Genomic DNA, 3,885 nt, shown 5'->3' on the forward strand with positions numbered 1-3,885 from the left:
ACTTCATGCAACCACTTGCTACGAATATGAGATGTCACACATTGTTACTTTAGTGAGAAGTTCCTGAACATACTTTCTATATCTTTGGATTTCGTTGCAGTGTTTCTTCTGTTATCCACTCTCTCACTGGGCTTGTTTCTCTCTGCTTCCATTTTAGTACTTGAAACACATTAGACTGAATATTGTACCATGCTAATTCTTGGATCCACTCACAACCAGAAGGTGCAGCAATCCAGAGCAGAATAAACTCAGTTAAATCAGCTTATCTAACAAAGCCCTATAACAGAACAAATTATGCAGAGTCTTGAAAGGGAACATTCATGATGATTTCTCAGTGAGGCGATGCACTTGGTGACGAACCGGATTTACGGGGAGGAGCAGGCGGCGGGGTCAGAGAGAAATACTTACCTAGACCCGGACCATCGCGCGGGAGAGGGTGGAGAGGCTCATGGAGGCGACAGCGAGGGCACCAGGAGGAGGGAGGGGCCCCAACATCGCCGGCGAGCATGCCGTCTCGAGCGCCTCCTCGAGCACTTCGGCAACCAATTCGAAGAAGGAGAGGGGAGGAGGATGGGGGTGCGAGTCCTGCACCTCCATGTCTACCTCCGACGATGCCTAGAGATGGCGCGAGCATGCCGAGCTTGAGGGCCTCCTCAACCACATCCGCGGCCGGATTCGACAAGAAGGGGAGGAAAATCAGTGCCTGCGAAGCTCGCGCAGGCTGTGGTGACAAAGGGGAGGGGCGGCCTCACCTGGGACATCCGGCTATGGAGGGACCTAGCGATGGGAGAATGGGGAACAGGGGAGATGTGAGGAGGATGACTGACTTTTCTTAGTGTCCGATTATTTTTCCCTTTAAAATTTGTTTAGGCGGTGGGAATGGATTCCTACCCACTTGGACGGCTGGAACCAAACCTTTTTTTTATCTTTTTAAATTTAAAAGAATCCACTCTTTTTCTTCTATAAAAATCCATTATCTTTTATCGGGCGTCTCGACCTGTATGTAGTTTTTGCGTCTGGTGTTCTTTGTATTATCTTGACAGTTAATTATAGATTGGAAGTTTTCTCGCAAAACAATATATTTATAGAGTACATCACTGGAAGTAAATTGTCTGATATTGTACACAATTATTTTTCATTGTGTATCATTATACTTATTCTACGTTATATCACTATTTCAAAACAAACTCTGATCATATGAAAGATTTTAGATAAAACTAACTATCATTTTAATGGACTTGAAATTATTGATGATAATATAAGAAATCGAGACTTGGAAGATGACCGAAACAACATAGATCCTACGAATTGTATGATTCTGGATAGACTCCCTAAGAACGAAAACAACACATGTTCCATCATTCTTTTTTTAATCAAAGTGTGTTCAATTTGTTATCATATGTGCTTGCAACAACTAAATCATCTGAATTATGGATTTTCTTTTCAATATGTGCATGGATCCAATGGGTCTCTGTGCCATTTGGCGCAACGGAGTCCACTAGTAAAAGTAAAAGATAGGCCCTTCGCAAAGGGAGGCAGAGGTTGCCATGCACTTATTTATTTGTATGCTCAACCCCTTAGTGCAAAAGAACGTCATGTTATATTGCCCCTTGTGATGGCAACCTTTATAATGCAGCCTGTCATTTTTATTCTTTACCATCACAAGTTCGTACAACGCTCAATTTTCTCTTACACTAAATGATCTCACACTTTTAGAAGCAATTTTTATTGCCTTATTGCACCGATGACAACTTGCTTGAAGGATCTTGCTCAATCCTTAGGTAGGTATGGTGGACTCTTGAAGATAAGATTTTTGGTTTAAGGGTTTTTGGATGCACAAGTAGTATCTCTACTTGGTGCGGAATTTTTGGCTAGCAAGGATGGGGGGAAAGCACCACATGTTGAAGGATCTATGACAATATAACTTCTATGTGAATATGAACAAACATAAACCATTACGTTGTCTTCCTTGTCCAACGTTAACAATTTTGGCATATAATGTTTTGATGGGGGCTCACAATCACAAAAGATTCCAAGATAGTGTATTTGCATGTGAAAGTTCTCTTCCTTATACTAATTATTCACGAATTGCTTGTATGACCAATATTGTGATTGTCAAGCCTCAAAAGATTTCACTTTCTAAACCCAATGTGAAGCTACTACTAAGCATGATATGATTTCAACTTCATGACATTCAATTTATTCAACAATTTGCTCATAGGATATAAGTGAAGCACAAGAGTAAATGACAAGCTACTCCAAAAAGATATAAATGAAGATCATGAGCATAATATTTATTTCTCTCAAATTAATTTAAGTGAAGCAAGAGAGAATTTATTCAAAAATACTAAAGCACACCGTGCTCAAAAGGATATAAGTGAAGCACTAGAGCAATTCCACAGAAAAGAGCTTCCTTAAAGGGATGTGAACTCCGCTTACTTAGCCTCCCTGGAAACTATTTGAGGACTCTATTTTATTTAGAAACTTCAGATCTAAGCATTTTATTAAAACAGCAAGAAAAAACAAAAAAATGACAATCTAAGAATAGCACACATCATGTGGAGAAGCAAAAATTTAGGCTCAACCGATACTAACCGATAATTGTTGAAGAGGAATGGTGGCATGCCCATCGGGGTATCCCCAATCTTAGATGCTTGAGACTTCTTGAAATATTATTTTGGGGTTCCTTGGGCATCCCCAAGCTTGATCTTTTGTGTCTCCTTAATTGTTCTCATATCACGATTTTCCTAAATCCGAGAAGCTTCATCCACACAAAACTCAACAAGGACTCGTGAGACAAGTTAGTATAAATCAATGCAAAACCTTATCATTCTCTACTGAAGAAAATCACTAAAATTATTATTCAACATTGCATACTAAATGACTCTGCATATTTAATACTCCTATCCTCAAATAGAATCATTAAACAAGCAAACATATGCAAACATAACAGTAATCTGCCAAAACAGTACAGTCTATAAAGAATGCAAGAGTATCAATACTTCCCTAACTCCAAAAGTTATGAAAATTTACCATACTGTAGAAAATTTATCAGATCTTATTTTGAACGAAGTTTCAACATTTTATCACATTCTGACTTCTCTAGGGAATTTTTGCAACAGCGGTAAACTTTCTGTTTTCAAACAGCAACATGTATACTTGCAAAATAAGCATGACAAAGGCTATACATGCCACTTTTATTGAAATAAAAGATGCAAAAAATTATTATAAATAACATCAAGAAAATAAAAATAAAATAAAATGATGCTCCAAGCAAAACACATATCATGTGACGAATGAAAACATAGCTCCAAGTGAGGTTACCGATAATGTTGGAGACGAAAGAGGGGATGCCTTCCGGGCATCCCCAAGCTTAGTTTCTTGGATCTTCCTTTAATATTACATTGGGGTGCCTTGGGAATCCACAAGCTTAGGGTATTTTCACTCCTTATTCTCCTCATATCGACATCTCACCCAAAACTTGAAAACTTCAATCACACAAAACTTAACGGAACTTTGTGAGATAGGTTAGTATGATAAAGAGCAAACCATTTCACTTTTGGTACCATCAAAGACAATATTCATAATTGTTTCCACACATTGCCTAATGTAGAATATCATTTCTACAATTTATATTGAGCAATATAAGCCATAGAAACTAAACTATGCATTGAAAACAGAATCTGTCAAAAATAGAACAGCCTGTAGTAATCTGTACTCCAACCGTACTTCTGCTACACCAAAAATTCTGAACAATTAGGAAAATCTTGGAAATTTTTCTATTAATCTTCTGCAAAAGAATCAGCATTTTATCACACTTTTGTTAAAAATGAGAATTGTTTTCCTAAGCGCAAAAGTTTCTGTTTTTCAGCAAGATCAAATCAA

Source organism: Triticum urartu, chromosome 7, assembly GCF_003073215.2.
Source record: "Triticum urartu cultivar G1812 chromosome 7, Tu2.1, whole genome shotgun sequence".
Lineage (NCBI taxonomy): Eukaryota > Viridiplantae > Streptophyta > Magnoliopsida > Poales > Poaceae > Triticum > Triticum urartu.